Raw genomic sequence first — 24,994 nt, 5'->3', positions numbered from 1 at the left:
GTCCGAAAGAACAGATACCATCTTCATATAGTTAAGGCTAACCGGCCATTGACCTTCTTCTGTACTGGATGCACACGCAATGCCCGAACTCCTACGGGACTCGGTAAGATTGTGTGCCGCGAGTAATGAGTCTAATGGGCAGGAGCACCGGGAATATAGTGTGTGGACATTAAGCTGGGAATGTGGGTCTCACGGGAGCGTGCAAGGGATAAATCCTTGAAGTCGCACTATCCTTCGTGCCCTCGGTGGCTCAGATGGATAGAGTGTCTGCCATGTAAGTAGGAGATCCCGGGTTCGAGTCCCGGTCAGGGCGCAAATTTTCAACTGTCTCCGTTGATGTATATCAACGCCCGTCGACAGCTTAGAGTCTTAATTCAAATATCATTTCATCCTGTCAAGAGCTGTTACGAAGTGAAATCTGGACTCATTTAACCAGGCCACTGTTTTAGAATCGTATAGGATGCCACTGATATGGCCACGAGACAAGGAGGGGCACTGGAAGCGATGTCGTGCTGTTAACAAAGGCACTAGCGTCGCTTGTCTTCTACCGTAATCCATTACCATCATTAACACCAAATTTCGCCACAGATTCCTAACGGACACGTTCGTCTTATTTCCCACATTGATTTATGCGTTTCTTTTCGCGCAATGTTGCTTGTCTGTTGGCACTTACAATTCTAAGCAGCGCCACTGCTCTCGGGAGTTAAGTGAAGGCTGTTGGCCACTGCGATGTCCGGGATGAGATGTAATTCCTGACATTCTCTTCACGCTGTTGACAGACACTGTCGATCTCGGAATTTTTTATTCTCTAACGATTTCAGAAATGAAATATCCCATCCCTCTAGTTCCAACTACCATACCGTTCGGCTAATCCTGCGCGGCTATACACTACAGTTATTACAGTTTTAACGTTCCTGCTGACGCGCACAGCCTGACATTGTTATAGCTAATTGTAATTTACAGACGTTTCTTCTTGATGTCCTCTGTGTGGCTTTGGGCGTCAACCTGTCAGTTATAATGTGATGTTGTTCGCTACATTCTTCTTCCACTGAGTCACTCCTTAGTTATGAACTGTTATTGTCAGAGTCTGCGTTGGACTTCATCTCCAGTGGTTGCCCGTCTGGTTCGTCCGTACTGTGTCATTTCAGTGTATTTGTCGTTTACTGTACGTGATGTAGTTTTAGCGGCTCTCATACACGCTGCCACTCATTCAGTCACCACTGGTTTGGCCGACCCTTGTCTCTTATATATTCCTCAATAATTCCCGTTACTTTGTCCGATCTTCACGTTTATTGCGAGTAGCCTCTGCTCACTGACGGATTTTTAGATCGATCGGGGGCATATTCCGATCACCACGCACGCTGCTTCCACTGATGTCGTGCAGAAAGCCCCTGGAAATCTCAGCAGAACACTTCGGTATCCTCGGCTGAAAAGATTCTGATTGCTGTGAGACGGACTCAACGTGCCCTTATGCTCGCCACGAAGCGTGCTATTGATTTGATCAAGGCACACTGGTATGTTCCTACGGCGTGTAGTAGAAGTCTGTAAGTGAGTATAGTGATGTGCGTGAGTTTGTGTACAAGATTATTTTTGCTCCCTAAAGTGCCTGTTGTATGTGTTGGTTAAAAGTCAGTCGAGTGTCAGTCCGCACCCCTAAGTGTCTGGTTGTAACGAGAATTATACGTATAAGAATTTTTTTCTTTATGAATTTAGATAAATTAATAATAGCAATGTGTTGAATTTCTTTTTCGATTCTTTTCGCGTCATGTTAAAGAAACTGTGAGTAACTTTTGAAACGAATATTATTTATGCTAGATTTCAAATAATGTGGTAATCAAAGGAAAGTGTATTTTACGTTAAAACTATTGTAAGATGTGAAAATTGTAATTTATACACTTGGTCCATACGTAGGTAATGCATTAGGATATGTGTAGTAGAAAACCTGTGGTGAATACCCTACCTGTAGGGGAGCGGGAAAAGGTGGAGGCAGGCGAGGCGGGAAAACGCACACTGGGCGCGGTTCGGCACAACGGGCTCAGTAACACAGTCGGAGGCGAGCAACAGTCGGAAGTACACGTACTGTACCGAGGAGGCTACCCAGGAAAAGTGGATTCCATTGAGCCTCGGATGAATCGATTCCGACGACTACTTGGCATGGCTATATTCTGAGGCACAAAATTGGAAAGATTACGACGCTAAGAAGATGGAAAGTGCCGATGTTGTGTGAGCCTTAGCCGTGCTTGCATGTGTGCCGTGCTGCCCGCTATCTCGCTGCCCGCCAACCGCCGCACCGACTTGCACAGGTCAAACATTTATTTCATCTTTAGAAGTGTATCTGTGTGGACCAGTGTCGAAACTGTTTCTAATGGTTCAATAATAACGTGACTTTCACCAGAATTGCTTTAGCCATGACTTATCCTGATCACTGACCTAGACAGGATCCTTACCTCGTATTGTGCAATCCGAGTATCCTAAACTGAAAGTTTAATGTTTGTGTTAATGAAAATTATCAGCAGATTAATCTATGCCATAAAGGAATCTATAGTTTTGTGTGCTGTTGCAAATATTGGTAAAGAACAAAAGAGTTTTTGTTGGATTGAGTTAGCGATGTTAATTAATTAATTTGAGACAGAAATAATGACAGTTAAATTATTCAGAAGTAAGACAAAAGAGTAGTTATCCAGAGATTGATAAATTTGTGTGTTAATTTGCCTTCAGTACTAGATAGTTTCAGTATAACGACTATAACAGTTTCAGGCCCCCCCCCCCCCCCCTTTGCTCTTGTTCATTCGTTCAAACCTTGATGTGTACTGATCAAATTTGACCAGCAAAGCTAAATTCTATATTAATCCTAAATGTATTAGAGTTTTTCCATTATTCATAGTGATATTGTGTGTGTACTTTTAAGATTGTCGACGCTAGGGCAATCTATGCCCGATTTCAGTCTGCTCAACATACAAAATGCAGTTCGTAGTAATCATTACTGTGTGGTGTTGTGTAAAAGTAGCTCGTCCAAATTAGTACAAAAAGAGAAAACTTTAGTTCAGTGGATTTTTCGGGTTCCAAACTTTGCCATATAACGCATCATTACTACGTGTTACTATGCTTGTACATGCACCCACTTGTACAAGGAAAAACTCACTAATTGCCTAACTAGGCTGGCGACCGAATTGTTAATTATAGGTAGCATTTACTGTGTGTACTTCTTGTCCATGCGAAAGAATAATTATACTGTACATTTACTTGATGCATCACTGTGGTTATTGACTGAATATAAGTCCGATCTTGCTTCTATTAGGTACACGCGGTCAACTAATGTACTAAAATCCTTATTTATGAGGTGAAGCCCGTGAACTTATTACAGTACAGGCTTTATATAGCTAACCTACGTCCGAGTAGGGCGGAAGTGTTACAAGTGGCTTCCCGGTGACAGGACATCCAGTTGTTGTCGGTTAAAAATTAACGAAAAGATTGAACAGTGGATGTTCAGTGGCACGAATAGCAATAAAGTTTAGTAAAAGAAACTGCAGTGTGAGCCAAGTATAATAGTGTGGTATAGTTGGCATTTAGTATGGACAGAAACGTAGACGGGGTAGGTGCGCCAAGCGAAATGGAGAATGCGGCTGGCAGTAGCCGGAGTTTACGCGGCCAGATAACAGATGGCGTTAGCGGAAGACAATTGGCGTACTTACAATACCACGAACACGTCAATGAACAGATTGAAAGGTTGAGATCGCCTCGAACACAGCAAGGGGCAAAACAGGAAGCAGAGGGTGACTTTGTAGAAGATAGTGGGTATGTGAATGAATCCACTGACATGTTTGATTCACCACAGATAAAGAAAGAACCGAAAGAAACTTTTGAAGTAGGATCGGAACACACCGATTCCGTAGAACAAAACAGTGTGAAAATTTTAAGCATAAACGATCTATTTGAACAATTAACCAAACAAATTTCAGGACAGAGTGAGCAGATCAAAACACACGTTGATCAGCAGCTCAAAACACAGGGACACCAGCTCAAAACGCAAAATGAGCAGCTTAAAACACAGAATGAGCAACTTCAAAAACAAGTCGGCAATCAGGTTAATCAGCTCAAAACACACGTTGACGAGCAACTCAAAACACAGGTGGATCAAATTAAAGCACAGGTCGAAGGACAGGGAATTAAAATTAGTAAACAAATAGAACAGGTAGAACAAAAAGTGGGTAATCTAAGTTCTGTGGTAAATACTCTGAAATTTGAAATTGATACCATTAACAAAAATATGGATACTATGCAGGAGGAAATTGGAAACATTAATAGTAGATTTGATGTTGAAATTCTCAACATCCAAGAGAAAGTAGAACCTCTGGTTGAAACTAAGATAGACGAAAAAGTTTTCGGTCTTAAAACTGAGGTCGTAAACGAATGTCAACACGGGATATCGCAATTGAAAAAGGTAGTTTCAGACACTGAAAGGGATTTAAGTAAAAAAGTAACCGGATGTGTTCAAAATTGTGAACAAAATACTACGAAAATTCAAGGCAGAATTTTCGATCTGGAGAGCAAAATTAAAGATAGGCCTGGTGTTGTCTGTAATGGCACACCAATTACGAAGCTGTTAGAAGGCGAGGAACGCTTCGATCCAGCCAAGAAACATAACGGGTGGCATCCGTTAGATTTTATCAAAAATTGCGAGAGAGTGTTTCCTGAGCACTTGTCTGATCAGGAAAAGATAAACGTTGTAATTAGCGCCTTAGCGGGTGATGCTAAGCGCTGGGGGATAAATTTAAATACCGAACAAATGATGTTCGAGGAATTTAGACAGAGATTTACGGAAGAATATTGGTCTGAACAAAAGCAGGACCATTTATGGCGGGAGTTCATCATGGCCAAACAGCATGATAACAGGGGCAGAAATTCTTTGAAAGATTTCTGTGAGCATTGGTACCGGAAATTGACGCATTTAAGAGGTCGAAGATCAGATTCAGAAATTATCTGGGAGCTATATAAAAAGCTTCCAGAGGATTCCAAGAGGTACGTAGGAAGCAATCATCGTAGCTTCCAAGCATTTCTAGAAAGGGTCGAAGATGAAGACCATTGGCGCGAAAGTCGTGCCAATTATCAAAATTTTGGTAACCGTAATAACCGACACAATGACGAACGAAACGACGGCGAGGGATTTCGCGTCAATGTAATACAAAGAGGAAGAGGCAGAGGAAGAGGCAGAGGAAATAATCCAGGTCGCGGTAGAGGGTATACCGCGCAAAACAATAACGACGCGGGAAACTAATTTCCGCGAACGTTGCGGGCCAAACGGAAGCGGACAATACATACCGGCCCCGATTCAAGAAAAGATACCGGACCGACCGTAATGTAATGAGACAGGCTAGGGACGAGCATGGAACGCCGCGACGTGTTGTGGCGAAACAAGCGTCAGGTGCGAGCCAGAATGAATCATCGCTGCCGCCCAGAGCGCTACATGTTAACAGGCGAGTGGAGCATCAGAGGGCAACGGCCCACCCTAGCAGAACATCTGTTCGGAAAGAAGCCGCTAGCAATACGGCAGCAGTAGGTACGAACGTAGCAGTCAGAGCTAATGAAAATTTTACGAGTGATAATTCCGTGGCAAAGGAAACAATAAATGAGACTGTGAATACACAGAGAGGTGCGGTTAGCAGTGTTTGCAATGAGATAAAAGGCGAGGATGAATTAGCAGAAGTAACTGATTGGCGTGTGCAGATCGACGATCTGTACAAGGGCCTAAAGCAATGTGAGTGGGAGGATTTTAAGAAGGAGTATGAGGCGAAGAAATTAGTTGGTGGAAAGAGAGATAGTAGGGACGTCCATAAAGTGACGTGGCCCAAATTTGAAGAGGGGAGAATAAATAGCGCCGCGCAAAGTACGCGTGCTGCCGATAGGAGGAAGGTTAATGATAGGAAGGATTTGGAGAATGAAATCCTCAGCATTGACGAAGAAATAACTTCTGCTAACAGTCCGCCAATAGTACAAGCCGCTACCGAGAGGCACCGTGTAGAAGGGGTAGATGATTACCTGAAAGTAATTAAAAGTCCACGAGGATTACACCGAATATGAAGTCACAGTGGATGTGAATAAAGCTGAGGAGGAGGCCGTTTTGCCAAAAGAGAAGATTGAATTAAAATCTAAGCCTGACGACAATACAGAGGAAGAACTTAGTGCCTGTCTCAGAAAAGCTTTTATGTTAGAACCTGAAAGCGATCCGGAATGGTCGGATTCCGACGATAGTTCAGATGATGAAAGATACGCAAATATAGACGAAAATGAATGTACTAACTCTCCCTATTGTGCTAAAGTAGCGTACTTAAATGAATCTGAGGTTGAGGAAGAGTGTAGTGATGATTCTAGTGAAGATGAATTTTCAGGTGTAAAGGAAAATGAATATACTTTTACTGAAAGAGGATATGAGAAAATCAGTGAAAATAAAGAGGAAGCAGTTAATTGCGATATTGTACCTAACGATGACGACGTATCAAAACAAAATCCAGACGTTGAAACAGAACAAAGAAAGAAAGAACCACCAGACGACTCAGGGTTTATTTCGCAAAGAGTTCAGGTGATTAATAACTTTGAACTTCCGGAACCCAAGAAACCGCCAGATATATGTGAAGTGAATATTAAAAGCATATCTTGGGATGATGTTATTGTCGACCCGGATTTGCTCAAGGAAGACCACGGTAATGAAAAACATTCGACGGTTAAACAAACTATAATACCAATTGAAATTTGTAACGTGGAATTGCAAGTACTTCTTGATACTGGGTCTCAGATAAGTGCAATTTCTCAGTCATTTTTCGAACACATTTGTGATAAGCCTGGGCTAGTAATTATGTCAGTGACAGGTGTAAAAATTGTTGGTGCAACTGGTAAGGCTAGCAAGCCGGTAAAGAACCAGATTTTGGTTGAATTTAGTATAAAAGGACAAAATTTTGAACACGATTTTTTGGTTGTGCCAGACTTGAGTACTGAAATGATTTTGGGGATAGATTGGTTGGATAAAGAAAAGGTTATTATTGACTGTAGCCAGGGAGTGGTCAAAATAAATAGTACATTTAGGAATTTGGAATTAAATTTTGAGGAAAGTGGGAAAGTGTTTGATTCAGAAATCGATTCTTTGTTGTTGGAGATCGACCAAGGGAATGATGGATTGACAAACAAGTACGAGGTGTACCATGTCCAGAGATTATTAAATGAGAGTGACCAGCAGGGGCATGAATTTAAGGGAATGGTGGAAAATTTAGAGGGAATATCTCCCGAACAGAAAGCAGAATTGCTTGAAATTTTAGATAGTAACCGCCCCGTATTTTCGGACAAACCTGGCCTAGTTAAGAATTTTGAATACCAGATTGAGACCATAGAGCATAAACCTTTCTTCGTAAGACCGTTTTCGATACCCATATCAAAGAGGCAGGCTGTTCAAGTGGAAATAGATAAAATGATAGAGTGGGGGGTAATCGAACGAAGTAGCAGCGAGTATAACAGTCCCCTTATCATAGTGAACAAAAGGGATGGGGGAGTGAGAGTAGTTATCGACGCTAGAACTTTGAACAAAATTGTAAAGAAGGAAATAGACAGACCTGAAAATCTGGACGAAATGCTCCAAAAATTTTATAACGTAAAGTATTTAACCAGTCTGCATATGACAGCAGGATACTGGCAAATCCCATTAAGTAAAGAATCCCGTAAATACACCGCTTTTCTATTCGCCGGGAAATGCTATCAGTATAAAGTAGTGCCGTTTGGGCTTAGCACTTCTGTGGCAGTATTTATTAGGGCACTGGACTTTGTGTTAGGGAGAGAACTGAGTTCCCGGCTAACCATTTATGTAGACGATTTACTGATTGCTACAGAAGCATGGCAAGAGCATTGCGAGTTGTTGCGGAAAGTTTTTGTTGCTCTACAAGCAGGGGGCATGACACTTAAGTGGAAGAAATGTGACTTTGTGAAATCAGAAATAAAGTTTCTGGGGCACATTATTACCACAAATGGCACTGGCAAGGATCCGGAAAAGTTAAGTGCAATATCAGGATGTCCGGCTCCTAGAAATAGAAAACAGTTGAAAGCCTTTTTAGGTTTATGTGGGTTCTATAGAAAGTTCGTCAAGGGGCAAGTTTTTAATAGTCCTCATCTGAATAATTTACTTAAGAAAAATAGTGCTTTTGTGTGGACAGAAGGGTGCATGAGAGAATTTGAAAAATTGAAAAACGATCTTTTGAAGGACAATATTTTGCATCACCCCATACTATCAGAACCTTTCCATATGAGTACTGACAGCAGTGCTTATGGAATTGGTATAGAAGTTTTCCAAGAAATCTGTAATGACAAAGAAATCGAACACAGGACTATCGCATTTGCAAGTAGAACTCTAACAAAATACGAGAGGAACTACACTATTTCGGAAAAGGAAGCTTTAGCCATTATTTGGGGGCTAAAGAAATTTAGAAATTGTCTGTGGGGCCATAAGCTCATTATACATACTGACCACAAAGCTCTAACTTTTCTTAAAGATTGCCGTTTACTTAATGGTAGGCTAACTCGTTGGGCTTTGTACCTACAACAATTTGATTACGATATTTACTATGTTAAAGGTACTGAGAATTATGTGGCAGATGCTTTATCTGGATTGCCTAATGTTATGAGTGAAGTGCCAAATGAAAATGGTGAAGAGGGTACTTTTCAGATAAGGTATATGAAAGAGGTTTCAGGAAAGAGGAAAATGGAGCAGATATGTAAAAATATGAGATACCATCAGAATGAGGATTCAACCTGGAAATCAGTGAAGGTAAATTTTGACAGTGTACAGCATCCTCAAATTAAGAAATATTACAAAATATTTAAAGGCATTTTGTATAGGAGGAAAGATTTAGCCACTGAGGAACTGAGAGTGTGTTGGCCACACCAGTTTGATACCGAGGTCATAGATTATTTTCATTTAGCATTGGGGCATAGTGGGCCAAAGAAATGTTTGGATAAATTGAATAATGTAGTAGTGATTGTTGGTAGTGTCAGTAAGAAGGTAAAGGAACGAATTAAGTCATGTGATGTCTGTCAAAAAGCCAAAGTGCCGAACAAAACTAGTAAGGGACCAATGCAAAGTACGTTGCCTGAAGACACCCTAGACTTATTATCGGTAGATTTATATGGTCCCCTCCCGAAGACTTCGGGAAATTGTGCGTATATTTTGGTGATATTGGAAGTATTTTCAAAATTTGTGAAATTATACCCCTTGAAAAAAGCAACAGCAAAAGCTGTATTTAATAGGATGGTCGAATACTTTAGGACCATCGGGAAACCCAAAGCAGTACTATCTGACAATGGACCCCAGTTCATATCCAAAATTTGGAAAGAAGGAATGGAGAGAAATGATGTGGAGGTTAAATATATCTCAGCTTATCATCCTGCTAGCAACCCGGTTGAAAGGTACATGCGAGAAATCGGGAGATTGTGTAGAACATACTGCAGTCACAATCATAGAGCCTGGGGCAGGTTTATATCGGATTTTGAGAATGTCATGAACACACTGCATCATGAAACTACAGGATTTCCACCGGAAGAAATTTTGTTAGGCAGAAGTAGTAAAAGTTTAATTGAAGAAAAACTAGAGTTTCCACCTTGTACAAGTTTGGGATTGGATCAAAAGAAAGAATTGGTGATAAAAAGGGCAAAGCAAAAAGCTGAATCTAGATCTAAAAGACACAATAAAAATTTAAAAGTTTCAAAATTTAAAATTGGAGATTATGTTCTTTTAAAAACCCACGAAAAGTCTAGTGAACTAAACCATGAAATTTCAAAATTTAAATATATTTATAATGGACCATATATAATACAGAATATTCCACACGACAATGCTTACTACCTGATCTACCCAAAATCCAAAAGACCTTTAGGCGTAAGAAATATTGTGGACCTGAAACTGTATGTACCTAGGAACGAGTAAATGTGCTGTATCTTATGCTGAACCCAAATTATCCTAAATGTATCTAATCTTTGTAAATGTCTGTATACCCTTGAAAGTGTGCTAATGTAGTTATATGAGTTTCAGATTACCAATTTTACTGTAACTATAAAAATGTATGGAGAAAAGGGCTGAAAGAAAGGATAAATGCTATCAGCCAGATAAAAGATGGGACTGTCAGAAATGAAAATGGGCAGTGTATGAACTATAATATGAAGGACTGCCAAATACCAATGAGGGCAGATAAATAATCGATGGAAACTTGTAAATGTGATCCAGGAGATGTGACAATATGAAGTAAAAAGGACTGCCCAAATCCACATAATAGGCAGCAAATATATGTAGTTAATTTTCTGAATATATGTGTGTGTGTTTTGTTTAGTAAGTAAGAAAATGGACTGCTATTCAAAGCAAGCAGCGACAAATTATCTTATATTGTATACAAAATATGAAATTGTTTTTGTAGTTATATGTTTGTATTTCAGAATTTTAAATTATTTCTTTGAGAATTTAGAAAAAATAAGTAAATTGCTATTTTAGTGAGGTTGTGATGGGAAGTTGGACTGTGCAAAAGGCACTTGAGTAAATGACAAGTCAGTATTCTTGAAGTATTAAAAAAGTGTAAACCTATATACAGTGAGCAAAAGGAAATGTGTAGTGTAAATCTTTTTGGACAGTTAAGTAAAAATTCAGAACCACTGTATAATTGTAAGATTTAGTGTTCCCATAAAATTTGGACTTAAGAAAATTTTCTGGAAACAGGGGCATGTGTAACGAGAATTATACGTATAAGAATTTTTTTCTTTATGAATTTAGATAAATTAATAATAGCAATGTGTTGAATTTCTTTTTCGATTCTTTTCGCGTCATGTTAAAGAAACTGTGAGTAACTTTTGAAACGAATATTATTTATGCTAGATTTCAAATAATGTGGTAATCAAAGGAAAGTGTATTTTACGTTAAAACTATTGTAAGATGTGAAAATTGTAATTTATACACTTGGTCCATACGTAGGTAATGCATTAGGATATGTGTAGTAGAAAACCTGTGGTGAATACCCTACCTGTAGGGGAGCGGGAAAAGGTGGAGGCAGGCGAGGCGGGAAAACGCACACTGGGCGCGGTTCGGCACAACGGGCTCAGTAACACAGTCGGAGGCGAGCAACAGTCGGAAGTACACGTACTGTACCGAGGAGGCTACCCAGGAAAAGTGGATTCCATTGAGCCTCGGATGAATCGATTCCGACGACTACTTGGCATGGCTATATTCTGAGGCACAAAATTGGAAAGATTACGACGCTAAGAAGATGGAAAGTGCCGATGTTGTGTGAGCCTTAGCCGTGCTTGCATGTGTGCCGTGCTGCCCGCTATCTCGCTGCCCGCCAACCGCCGCACCGACTTGCACAGGTCAAACATTTATTTCATCTTTAGAAGTGTATCTGTGTGGACCAGTGTCGAAACTGTTTCTAATGGTTCAATAATAACGTGACTTTCACCAGAATTGCTTTAGCCATGACTTATCCTGATCACTGACCTAGACAGGATCCTTACCTCGTATTGTGCAATCCGAGTATCCTAAACTGAAAGTTTAATGTTTGTGTTAATGAAAATTATCAGCAGATTAATCTATGCCATAAAGGAATCTATAGTTTTGTGTGCTGTTGCAAATATTGGTAAAGAACAAAAGAGTTTTTGTTGGATTGAGTTAGCGATGTTAATTAATTAATTTGAGACAGAAATAATGACAGTTAAATTATTCAGAAGTAAGACAAAAGAGTAGTTATCCAGAGATTGATAAATTTGTGTGTTAATTTGCCTTCAGTACTAGATAGTTTCAGTATAACGACTATAACAGTTTCAGGCCCCCCCCCCCCCCCTTTGCTCTTGTTCATTCGTTCAAACCTTGATGTGTACTGATCAAATTTGACCAGCAAAGCTAAATTCTATATTAATCCTAAATGTATTAGAGTTTTTCCATTATTCATAGTGATATTGTGTGTGTACTTTTAAGATTGTCGACGCTAGGGCAATCTATGCCCGATTTCAGTCTGCTCAACATACAAAATGCAGTTCGTAGTAATCATTACTGTGTGGTGTTGTGTAAAAGTAGCTCGTCCAAATTAGTACAAAAAGAGAAAACTTTAGTTCAGTGGATTTTTCGGGTTCCAAACTTTGCCATATAACGCATCATTACTACGTGTTACTATGCTTGTACATGCACCCACTTGTACAAGGAAAAACTCACTAATTGCCTAACTAGGCTGGCGACCGAATTGTTAATTATAGGTAGCATTTACTGTGTGTACTTCTTGTCCATGCGAAAGAATAATTATACTGTACATTTACTTGATGCATCACTGTGGTTATTGACTGAATATAAGTCCGATCTTGCTTCTATTAGGTACACGCGGTCAACTAATGTACTAAAATCCTTATTTATGAGGTGAAGCCCGTGAACTTATTACAGTACAGGCTTTATATAGCTAACCTACGTCCGAGTAGGGCGGAAGTGTTACATGGTTAGTATTTTTCTGTGAATATTTCCACTATGCACATTTATCACGAGATCTCTACGTAGTATTCCTTTTAGTGATACGTAGACTCTTTTTTTTTCGTGGACCAGTGAACTTGTTTTTCAGGCATCACCTGCCCATACTGTGCAGTATGCCACTGGCTTTGGCTTCCGTTCTCTTTCGGAATTGACTAATAACCAGAAACAACAGATCATCAACGTATGCGGCGAGACTGTCAGTGATTATGTCCGCAACAATTTCTCTTAGGGGAGACTCGATTGAAAGGTACGAAAAGATCAGAAATGGTTCTACAGAGTACTTCAATTATTGTCTTCAATTGGAGATGGAAGTACTTCTGTACTGTAGCGAAGAGCTACTAACGCGAAGGAACTCTAGTTACATACAGTATACTTTAATGACTCCGCCAGGAATACTGACAATTTCTACAGAGGCACTATGACGGAGATTTTTGTCTAATGTAATTCCTGTGCGTTAATTTACAAGTCGTGTCTGCTTTGTTAGTTGTTTTCGTTATCAACGTAAAGTTATTGCGTAATTATTTACCAACTTGTATTCACACAAATATAAAATGTCAATAACTGAATCCTGTTATGTATAACTTTATTTGCAAATGTAAATTTTACGATGCATGTAGTCAATTACTATTCCTATTAGATCATAATTAATATCTGTATTTTGTAATCAAGGTAGGAGATAGGAGAGAGTTGCCAGTGAACAGTGAGGATGTTTGAAGTTAGTTAATGCCGAGACTGTCATACACAGTGAGCAGGAAGTAATTTAATGTAAGGGAGAGTGTAGTACCTTTGTATACCTCTCATAATTTCGCCTCTGTAATACAAGTTTAATATATTTTCTTATTCCATTTTCAGATAATAGTATTCACTTTTTATCTGCTGCAGTCTTTTCCTTCCTGCTGTTTTCTAGATGCAGCATGTATAAAAGCTCACCTCACCTGCTTGCTGCTGTACCCTTTTCTTTATAATGTTGTGCTTCAGTTCAATTGGAAGCCTGTCTTGTCACAGACGAATCAAGCACTGTGAACCAGTGTGTGTAAAACGTCTTACCGCTGGGGGCTATAGCGACTGCTGCAAGCATAAACGGCAGCAACATTTTAATTGGGCAGGCACTTGACTGCCCTCTTGGGTGGGGAAATGTGAATATCACATCCGTAATTCAGTTGATTTTCTGCAACATGTACAAGAACTTCATATTGGTGGTACGGACCTGTTGGTGGATTTGCGCTTAGGGCCCCTCTTTACCGTGACATCACAAAGGGACGTCAGGGAATTGATAAGCAAGACCTTCGAGAGCAAACTGACAAGACCCTTCGAGTTTGTGCTCACCTCTACATCCTATTCGTTGGAAACTATTGCGAATAGACGGACGGCGTCGCCGAACGGTGTCTTGTGTCAACGATTCTGGCGAATTTGTTCATGGAAGATTTCGAGGAAAGAGCCTTGGAGTTTACCTATATGACGCGTTCGTGGTTCAACACAAGGGCGGGACAGTTTACGTGAATTTCTCCATTACCTCAGCCCACTCTACCACAACACTTTCTATGAAAGTGGAACAATATGGCGCCCTTCCGTTTCTCGACGTCCTGGTAAAACGGAAACTAGATGGAAGATGGAACATAGTGTTTACAGATACCCAACGCGCACTAGTCTACAAGGGACAATCAAAAAGTTTTCGTTGGTGCTTGTATACACGGATCACAGTCGCGCTGTGTTGCATATACACTCGAGCAAAGCCCTCAAAGGGAGCCTTTCCAGTCGGCCTTTATAGGCTGGAGTGAAGAAGACATCGAATAGCGATATGCACGTATACAGAAGGAGATACTATCGCATACACAAGGTGATTCATGTGAAAAGGTTTTCCATGTGAGTATGGCCGCACAACGTGAATTAAGAGACTATGAACGAGGAATGGTAGTTCGAGCTAGACGCATTTCGGAAATCTTTAGGGAATTAGGTATTCAGAGAATCAGAGCGTCAAGAGTGTTTCGAGAATACTAGATTCCAGACGTTACCTCTCACCACGGACAACGCAGCAGCCGACGGCCTTCACTTAACGACCGAGAGCAGCGGTGTTTGCTTAGAGTTGTCAGTGCTAACGGACAAGCAATACTAAGTGAAATAACAGCAGAAATAAATGGAGCACGTACGACGAATGTATCCACTAGCACAGTGCGGCAAGATTTGTCGTTTAGGGGCTATGGCAGTGCCCTTGCTAACAGCACAGCATCACTTGCTGCGCCTCTCGTGGACTCGTGACCATGTCGGTTGAACTCAGAACAGTGGCCTGGTCAGATAAGTCTCGATTTCAGTTGATGGTAGTGTTCGAGTGTGGCGCAGACCTCACCGAAGCCATGGACCCAAGTTATCAACAAGGCACTGTGCAAGCTGGTGGTGGCGCCGTAATGGGCTATGTTTACATGCAAATTGTCTGGATCCTCAGGTCCAACTAAACAGGTCATTGACTCTAAATGGTTATGTTCGGATACTTGGAGACCACTTGCAAACATTCATGGACTTCATGTTCCCAAGCAACCAAGCAATTTTTATGGATAACAATACACCATATCACCGGGCCACAATTGTTCGCGAATGGTTCGAAGAACATTCTGGACATTCCAGAGCATGACATGAATCCCATCGAACATGTACGGGACATAATCAGCAGGTCAGTTCGGGCGCAAAATCTTGCGTAGGAAGTACTTTCGTGATTATGGACGGCTGTAGAGGCAGCATCAATATTTCTGCAGGGACTTCCAACGACTTCTTGAGTCCATACCATGTCGAGCTGCTGCACTATGCCGGGCAAAAGGAAGTGCGACATTGTGTTAGGAGGTATCAGACGGTTCTTGTCACCTCAGTGTATAGCTACATAACTCCAACAATCATTTTTCTTAGCGGGAAAGCGTTTCATGCACACGGATTCACAGGGTATTCGATGGGTATTACGCCGCCCCCTCCCCCCCCCCCCCCCCACCACTGAGACCTTCACACTACTAGACAATCCCCTGATAGTGCGCAAATGTATATGTTGGAGAAACGGTATGCACGGCAGAAAAGAAGTGCGTGAACGTAGACACCAGTCTGAATTACGACAGACCACCAAATAAGCCTTGACTATTGACTATAACAAAATCAAAATACTTAGACAGTCTTCCTCCTTCTGGAATTGCGTGATGAAAGGGAATACTGAAATGTGGGGCCTACAGTTGAGTCGGACGTACAAAATTGAAAATTTGTGGTAAGGTCCTATGGGACCAAACTACTGAGGTCATCGGTCCCTAGGGTTGCGCACTACTTAATCTAACTTACGCTAAGGACAACACACACACATCCATACCCGAGGGAAAACTCGAACCTCCAACGGAGCGAGCCGCGCGAACCGTGGCAACGTGCTCCAAACCCCGCGGCTACCCCGCGCGGCCTAGTCGGACGTAGAATCCGGCGCTGATCCTAGAAAAAGAAAACTGTTCCCATAAAGTGTGATCCGCACACAATGACGGTACTGAGGACACTGGGGAGTTCGTAGCCGGGTGCGGTCATCCCCACCACTGCCACCACATACTGCGTTGGCTGCACAGATGCCGAGAGGAGTGCAGGGGTAATGTTCAGCGTATACAGGACGCCGAAAACGGTGGGACAACAGTCATCTGGAACCACCTACAGATGACAACAAATCTGTTTGCTGAAATATCGGGCAAACTTACGACGTGTCACCTACAGACAATCGCGAATTCTATGTTTTAAATACTACAGATAAACATGAAATCGTATATCAGTTAAACTGATGTCACTTGTAAGAAATTTTAAAAATAGGTTTCATATTTTACACGATTGGTGTATGTTAGAGGACAAGTAGTAACGCTAATATTTGTAATTTAATTTTGACGTTAACTTTTACTGAATACAGAGTATATGAAATAACAACGAGTATATTGAGCCAAGTGCGGCTCATGATCATGCCATTTATTGTTTGTCATCTTCTTTTACGGTACTGCCGCCTTGTTTTCTTATTCCATTTACTGGCGTCACTAAATTCTGCCTTACTTGCCCGTGAGTGGCAGCAGCAGCGCTTATCGATAAGTGCACTGTCCTTCCATCTCTAGAGCGACCGATAGTATTTCTGGGTCGTTGTGTGTCTGGAAGTCAGTTAGAGACGGACCAGGATGCAGTCGGGCACCGAGCAGCAGTCGGTGACGGAGCAGCGGTCGGCGACGAAGGAGCGTCGGGGGTGCAGCGGACCACTGGCGACACACATGCATTGACCGACTGGAGGAGACTGGAGCGGGAGCGACCGTTGTTTGGTCGTTCGGTCGGTCGTCCCTTCAGCTGACGTCTGTTTGGTCCTTTGACGGCTTCCGGTTGGTGGCAGTCGTTCAGTTGGGGCGGAGAAGCGAGGAAGTCTCCGTGGCGCGTAGTCAGGCTGGAGCCGCTGGCTGCGTGCACGCGCGGTTGAAGTTGTGTGGCGCTTCTTGAGAGGGTTATGAAGTTCGTCGCCCACCGATCCTGGACACTAAAGCTGAGTGCTCACTTAACCTACTATCAAGCCCCAACTGCTATCACATCTCTTCGTTTGATCCTAGTTGTCGCTTTCTGGGAGATTCCAGCAAGCAACAACGTGTGTGCATTGAAGTCGGCTAGAATTGAAGCCATCTTCCTGTGTGGTGTTTAACTTAATTTAACACATTCCTTCATTAAGGAAGTGTACCAGCGGTATCTTCTTCTTTGTGGCCGTGACTTTCCGGTTACCTGTCCTGGGCGTTGACGTAGTTATCGACAGTGTATTTTCCTCGTCGTGTTGATGCTGTCCAGCACGGCGTGTAGTTCGACAGCTGGGTTATGGGCGTTTATTCTGACTTGGCTGGATTGGGTACCAGTATCCAGAACGTTGTGCTGCTGACATCTTGCTGTCGTTTTGCTGGTCGGGTGGAGCAGAACTGATCTTGTTGGTTGGTTCGTCGGCTGGCTTTCGGTTGGGTTGCCATCCAATTAAGAGGTTGTCTGTCTGGCTGCCTGTCTCATCGAAACGTGCGTTAGTGTTTCTTTCCCAGGCTGACCCTTGGAACCTTCTGAGCTCCGCTCCTTGTGTTTTACATAGTGATTTCCTTTTTAGTCTTAAGTAAAAAAGAAATTGTTTCTTGTTTGGTATGTGGCCTTCTGATAAGTTTCAGCCATTAAAAATTAAAATGGAAAATTCCTTGTGTCTAGGCCATAAGCCGTAAATTGCTTTCAAGTTGGTATGTGGCTTTCAGTCTTTTCAAATTAAAATTGGAAAACTTTGTCTAGGCTTTAAGTCATAAGAAATATATTCTAGTTTGTATGTGGCCTTCAGCCTAGTTTTGTAGCTTAAATTAAAAATTGGAAATTTCTTTGTCTGGGCTTTAAGCCGTGAGATTGTTTAGGTTTCATATGTGACCTTCAGCCGAGTTTTATGTGAAGCATTTTAGGATAAAGCCTTTAGCCTATTTTAGTTGAAAATTAGAGGCTCTTCCCTTTAGGCCTTAACCCGTAAAATTGTTTTCTGCATGGTGTGTGGCCTTCAGCCTAGTTTTAATCTCTCTTAAATTAAAAATTCGAAACCCTTGTCTTGCCCTTATGGCATAAGATTATTATTCCTTAGTATGAGGTGTTTAGCCGAGTTTCACATTAAATATTTTAATATAAAGCCTTCAGCCTTTTCAAATTGAGAGCTCTTCTTCCTAGGCCTTAAGCCGTGAATTTTTGTTGTTGATATGCGGCCTTCAGCCGAGTTTTCAGTCTATGTAGATTAATCATTGAAAATCTTTGTCTCGGCCTTAAGCCGTAACACTGTTCTTGATTAATGTGTGGCCTTCAGCGGAGTTCTATGGGAAAAATGTAAGCTAAGGCTTTCAGCTTATTTATATTGATGATAAAAAAAATTTTCTATAGAAGTGAAACCTCCAGAATAATTCCTGTACGTCAATTCCTTGCTTAGGCCTTGTGCCTTGGATTTTCGATGCGGCCTTCAGCCGATCTAAATTAAATCAAAAGAGGTCTTTTGTTAAAATCTTGAAAGTTTTGATTCTTGCTTGTGTGATAGTGTGTTTTAACAAATAAAGTTTATATGTTGAGTGCAGATGTCAGTAACTTATTTTGGCCCCTTTCCACAAATATAACCTCACCCTCTCTGTCCTGCTAGCCCAGGTAGCTCACATATATGTAACATTAATACATTAAATTCAGCCACCGATCACTAAATTTTATACACCTAACTCCGTGCGAACAGGCGTCGGAAGGCTCAATGGTACGACCGACCGCCGTGTCGTATTCAGGCAACAGGCGTAACTGAGTGCGGGTATGGAGGGGCCGCTCTCCCGGTCGCTTCAGGTTTCGGAGGCGCTCCTTCTCACTCAAGTAGCTCCTCAGTTGTCCTCTCAAGGGCTGAGTGAACCCTGCTTGCCAACAGCGCTCGGCACACCTTGATGGTAACTCATCCGAGTGTCAGCCAAGCCCGACAGCGCCTAACTTCGGTGATCTAACGGGAACTGGTGTTACCATTGCGGCAAGGCTGTTGCCACTAAATATCATATACTCACATAAATTGCATATGATAGTATATTATTATTATTATTATTATTATTATTATTATTGTACATTAATGATTTTTTTGTTTGGGTGGAGTGCGAATGTTCTTTATGTAAAAGTTGGAGGAAGTCTAACAACAGATAGTTTGTTTATCAGAGTATACTGTTATCGGTTAGGTGGACATGAGAAAAGTGATAATGATGTTTTTTGGCGTTAGAATGAGTTACACAGAGACAATAACAACGTAAGTGTAGTTAAGTACAGTGTGGTGGCATTTGGGCTGTAAAGAGTACACTGAAACAGATTCAGTGAAGTAGGCAGTAGCTTGCTATACGAAAAGACCCGTAACCTCAGTGAATATGACATTAAGTTAGTACAGAGAAAGGACGGAGCTTTCTATTTATTCGATAAAACCTTAGTCGTTTGTTCTCATCTTTTAGTACGACGTATTGATTTTGCATTGAGCGTACCAGAACCAATTACAGATGCAACGTAAATACGGTAACATAACCGTGAAATCACTTACGATAAAAACATCTGACCTTTACGGTCTTCACGCTAGTCATTAAATTAATGACTCCAAAAAGAACTGGGATGTAAAGACGGGACCAGAATGATTCAAAAGCAACAAGGAAAGCTCGTGATAATCGTTTTACTCTAGGAGGTGTTCATTCCCTTCAGCATCAGCTCCCACCCTTGAAGTAAACGGAAAAAATTATTTTTAGTTAGTATAGGAAGTGCTAAGGACCTTTGCTTGCTACTGACCTTTACCACATTCAATAGTTTCCTTGTATCTGAGTTTGCCTAGCTCTCAGCCGTACAGGAACACGCGATTAACAGCCCAGCCGTATCCCTGGTTGCCTTCAGTCTCTTTTGACAAACTCTGAAACAGACAGTGTAATCCTCGCCAGACACGAGACAGCCAATTAGCTTTGTTTACGCTGATGTTTGATCCGCTATGAAAGCTCTTCATTAGCAGCTTCATTCATAACTCATGTTCCAAGGAACTCATTAGTAACTCTCATTATCAGATTCATCTGAGAAACTGCCCGGTACTTCTTTAGCACGAATGCACTGTATCTACGCCTACTACTAATAAATTCTAAAGTTCGTCGATAGTTCGTCGGTTCCTGCACTTATTCAACGTTTCCAAGTGCCGCTAATGGTACATCTTCTTCAAAACATCCTATTTTTCACTTTCAGTGGCAATAAGTAACACACCACAATTTTTATCGGAGTGATTACTCAAAAACCAGAAAGTGAAATTGTATGAAGTAACCTTTCAATCACGACCATATGTAATATGTAGATGAGCTCATTGACACGTTGGACAATTCTGTCTCTTGATATGTAAAGGAGTAATAATCAGTATCAATAGGAGATCAGGTAGGGACTACTCAGGAGGGGATACAAGAATGACCGTTGTTGTTGTCCTACGTATCATAACGTGGATTCTTAGCAGCTGGAAGGATATGGAGCTCTGAAAGGAACGGATAATGTGTGTAGTAGATAATAATAGAATTAAATGGATATGAGAATAATTCTAACCCTCCGACTATATAATAACAATCGATAAATCAACAAATGATATTCCAGATATTGAATAACCTTGAAAATGGAAAATTCCTGAGAAAGTAAATATGAATAACACAGCGATAGAAACGTTACACTCACGACTGAAATAACAGTAAAACCAGCTGTCAATATGCAGTAGTCGAAATCTTTGTAAAGACAAGGTTCTTACAAAAATTGCAGTACAATGTCCGAAGCATAGATGTATCGAACTTCCTATGAAAGTAATAGAAACACATCAAACATAGACACTTATGACGGAATTAGATAGTTTCTTTCACACGAGTAACAAAGTAAGGCGTTGCATTTCCAGGATAGAAATCGGTATAGAGGAACTCACTGTCCTGTTGTGTTATTGCATTCTTAGTAATTTGTCCAGCCTCTGTTCCTCCTAATTATTTCATAAATTCTGTTCGGCACTGATTTTGTTAAAATTATAGCTCTCTTCACACGTTCCTCTTTTCATCTTACATAGCCATCAAATTGCCTTCTATTGCGATAAAAACGCCTTGCAAGTATTCCTCAAAGGTTTTCAACGAGGTTCAAGTCCGTTGCATGCTAGGGAACAGATGATATCTTTACGTGCAAACCTCCTATTGTTCGTAGCAGAAACATGCACAGATGCATTACCTTATTGAAACATTAGACCCCCGTTCCCTATGTTCTCATACTTTCTAATCAGTTCTGTCTCTGTGTACATGATAGAGTTCATTCTGGTGTTCATCCAAGCAATGCGTGAGTTACATTTACTGTAGAAGGCCGCCCAGATCATAACACTTCCACAACCAAATTATCTTCGCATTCTTACATGCTACTGTGTTCTCTGGTCATGCCAATAATATTGAAATCTATCTGGCCTATCTAAAATATTCTTCCCGTCACTGAAGATCACTTTATCCCATTTTCAGTAAACTCCTATATAGCCTCTTTATTTTTTGGTGCTAGAGAAGCATTCTTGAATGCAAAATGTTTACAAAGATGTGACAAAATTTATCATACTCAACTGGAAGTTACTGGTAACTGTAAATCAGCAACAAGTTTAGAAGATAAACAGCTTACGGCTCTCGCTTTCAGAAAAAGTAACGGTTCAGATGGCTCAGATGATTCTCTACTTGCTGACATTTCCATTCTGTCCATATAGTGCACTCAGTCTGGTGAAATTATCAACCATCTTACTTTAAAGGTTCAACTTCTTGACGGTTTAACGATTAGAGATTCCCATTTACTTGTACGTGCCGATTGTTGCATTTTCACCACATGATAACTGTTTCCCGCGTGAAGTTGTTACAAAAGTGGTGCATGCACACGACATGCAGTGTCAACAATGGCGTCTGTTTCCTACCTGTGGTAAACACACGTACGCGCAGACTCAACTGCCTTTATTCCGAGTTACACGCTGTACCATCTGAATCGTTGACGTTTTGTTGTATACTGTACTACCGAAATCATATTCGATACCATTCGACAGCATTTCTCATTACAGTGGGTCTCATACTATTGCATATACACTGTGGACAATTATTTCAACCGACAATGTTCATTTTCCTACAAATATCCATGTCTTTATACCGATTTCCACCACTGTACTATATTAGGTGTTCGCAAGCTGTTGATGACTCAGCTCCAATCATCGTAAAAAACAGGAATGGCTAATGAATTTCCAAATGAAAAGGTGAATCTGGTACTAAAAGAAGATTCTAATCTAATACTAGAAGCTGGAGAACACTGTAGAGGAACACGAATAAGAGATATACATTTCCGCAGTCGCATGACTGATATGCAGATAATACCTTTGGACATAAAGAAAAGCAGAAATCATAGCAGGAAGCTACACCTGTGAAATTTGAAACCCTCACATGCACAGAAGTGCCACGCATAAACCATGAGATTTGTTATTTCAACGTGGGATGAACATAAAGCTCGTGGAAACAATAAACTGTGAATCGGCTAAAAATGTAAATAGATGGAGGGGCAACGGCCATTAAGAACTGACGAATTACTAGATACTGTAAGAATGGACGAGATTTGAAAAGTACTGTAGGACTACGTTGTTAACAAACGAAGTCAGCGATGAGTGAGGACAAAATTAAGGATGGCTGCAACAGATTCGACGAATTTAATTTAAAAATAAAGCAAAAAATTAAAACATACTTCCTAAAAGGTAGTAAAAAGCAGAAAATAATAATAATTTTGCCATAAAAGGGATTAAGGCAGTATATTTTATTTTATTTTATGGCATTATTTACAAAAGACTCCGCCTCTGTAATTTGGATGTCTGCGTATGTGACTGCCATGCTGAGAGCCCTGGCTCGCTCGATTCTGCTAGGAACTTGTACCAGGTGAGATGACTGGAACCGGTCCACTCATCTTCGTGATGCCAGATGAAGAGCCATTTAAGTCGGAAGCATCGGGTGTTGTCTCTGGAAAGCTGACGACGATCAGACAGTAGGCATGCTGACCCCTTGCCCATTCATACAGCATCGGAATGGTGCCATGTGGCAGAGGATGACATTGTGCTCCGGCGTTGTAACGTGATCCCCTGGCTCTGATCGCTCAGTTTATTTTTTCATTTATTGTACGTAGCAGATCAAACTAAAACTTTGGGCGTCTCCTTGAAAAACTCAGTCCACTGCAGTTAAAACGAGAGGTATTGTACGTTAACAGAAAACTCGACACGTGGCTGTATCTCCGTTACACGCACGGTTGAAACTTTCCTTAATTACTATAGTGCCCAACAGACGATGCCACCTACCATTTACACCTTGAATGAGATTTTCACCTTGCAGCGGGGTGAGCGCTGATATGAAACTTCTTGGCAGATTAAAACTGTGTGCCGGACCTAGACTCGAAATCGGGACCTTTGCCCTCTGCGGGCAAGTGCTCTACCAACTGAGCTACCCAAGCAGGATCCACGACCCATCCTCAACGCTTTACTTCTGCCAGTACATCGTCTTCTACCTTCCAAACTTCACAGAAGCTCTCCTGCGAACCTTGGTTGATAGAGCACTCAGTTGGTAGAGCACTTTCTCGCGAAAGGCAAAGGTCCCGAGTTCGAGTCTCGGTCCGGCACACAGTTTTAATCAGCCACGAATTTTCACCTTGTCGCAGTGTATTTAAAACTGTCCGTCATGCCTAACCTAGAAAGAACACTTAGAATACAAGTGGATCTAGTAATATGGTGAACGTGGGTATATGGTGAACGTGCTATAAATTACTTGCGAAATACTGAAGTTTGGTCTGTATTCAATTCACCTGTACTTCTCAAATGACGTCTGTAAGCTCAGATTACTGAATGTCCCAAAAATGCCAGTACCACCCTCGACTCTGCTCAATTGAGGAAATGAATAGCAGTCTTATTGGTATCCCTGTTTTGAAGCTGACGAATAATATTATTGTCACTATTGTGTTATTTGTTTCAGTCTAAAGTTGTTTCAGATGTGAAAGCATGACTGATGTGAGAGCACAGAATTACACTCTTGAGGAGCCATTTGTGCTGTGTGTGTGCGTGCACAGACACGGAAAATAATGATAGAGGTTTTAAATGCATTTAGAGCTCCCTTCGGACAGGCTACACCTCTTAAAGCTAGCCTAAATGATTAGAAGGAATATGTTTTGGTTTCAGACCATGTGGTGGACGTAACAAAATGTGGACCGCGAAAATTGAGTCAACTGACGACTCTCCAGTGAACTTATGCATTCGCAAAGGAACAGCTGAACTTCAGACACCGTAATCAATAATACACGAGCCGATTACAAAATATTTGTTAGCGAAAGTATTTAGAAATATGTTACTTAATGAATTAACTGACAACGTCATGGACCAGCAAGTGCAGCCTACTGTGCTTCCTGACACATTTTCCAAATTCTGTTCTTTATTTAAGAAACGTTATTTTCCGACGAACGTGCCATACATCCACGATCAAATAAGACGAATGTCGCCTTCTCCTGTAAGTACCTCTACATACATATTCCGCAAACCACCAAACTGTGCATGGCGGATTACCTTGTACCATGACCAGTCATTCCCTTCTCTGCTTCACTTGCATGTGCAACGAGGAGAAAACGATTGTCTATATGTCTGCGTACGAGTTCTAATTTCTATTCTCTTGTCCTCGCGGTTATTAGGGTGTTGGCCGAACCCACCGGTAATAAATCTACCAGCTACATTGCCATTACGTGCAAAAATTGGAAAGGAACCGCCTCATTTTGTAGTATGATCAGGGATGTCACCACGATGTCTGCTTCAACCACATATTTTTTAAGGAAATATAAACTAAGTTAAGTGGACATATGGCAGACGTGATTAATACCTCAGCTCTAAGATGAGGGAATCACAGATCATGCTTGGTTACT

The 24,994-nt window shown here is 41.2% G+C and overlaps 1 non-coding gene across 1 annotated transcript; it reads left to right on the top strand.

Annotated features, from left to right (window-relative positions):
• The first annotated feature begins 238 nt into the window (after positions 1–238).
• Positions 239–313, top strand: Trnat-ugu. Its single transcript has one exon. It is a non-coding gene; the product is annotated as a tRNA-Thr (tRNA).
• Positions 314–24,994: the final 24,681 nt, after the last annotated feature.

The sequence above is a fragment of the Schistocerca americana genome, chromosome 4, assembly GCF_021461395.2.
Source record: "Schistocerca americana isolate TAMUIC-IGC-003095 chromosome 4, iqSchAmer2.1, whole genome shotgun sequence".
Taxonomy (NCBI): Eukaryota; Metazoa; Arthropoda; class Insecta; order Orthoptera; family Acrididae; genus Schistocerca; species Schistocerca americana.
This window is presented reverse-complemented; position numbering and strand designations above follow the sequence as displayed.